Source organism: Apaloderma vittatum, unplaced genomic scaffold (assembly GCF_000703405.1).
Source record: "Apaloderma vittatum isolate BGI_N311 unplaced genomic scaffold, ASM70340v1 scaffold29695, whole genome shotgun sequence".
Classification (NCBI taxonomy): Eukaryota; Metazoa; Chordata; class Aves; order Trogoniformes; family Trogonidae; genus Apaloderma; species Apaloderma vittatum.
In genome coordinates, this window is record NW_009718162.1 from 9015 (window position 1) to 9351 (window position 337).

The following is a 337-nucleotide window of genomic DNA, read 5'->3' on the forward strand; positions in this document are numbered from 1 at the left end:
GCCGGGATGCCCCTGCCCCACCCAAGGGACATGGCGGCATCCACGAGCATCTCACCCGACACCTGGCTGCAGCCTCAGCCCCGCGTCCCACAGGGACATCCCCCGCCTTGAAAAACATCTCCTACAGCGAGGCTGGTGCAAGCGAGAGCAGAATCTGTCCCTCTTGTTAAAAAGCATCAATTAAAGCTCCCATCTGCAGGGATGGAGTGGGGGACACAAGTCTCCGTTGTCCCCCTGGGGTGCAGAGCTGCCACGGGAGCTCATTTAACGGCCAAATCCTGCAGCGACGCTGCCTCCGGGTTATTCCTACCTGCCCCAAAGATCCCGTTCCCGCCCT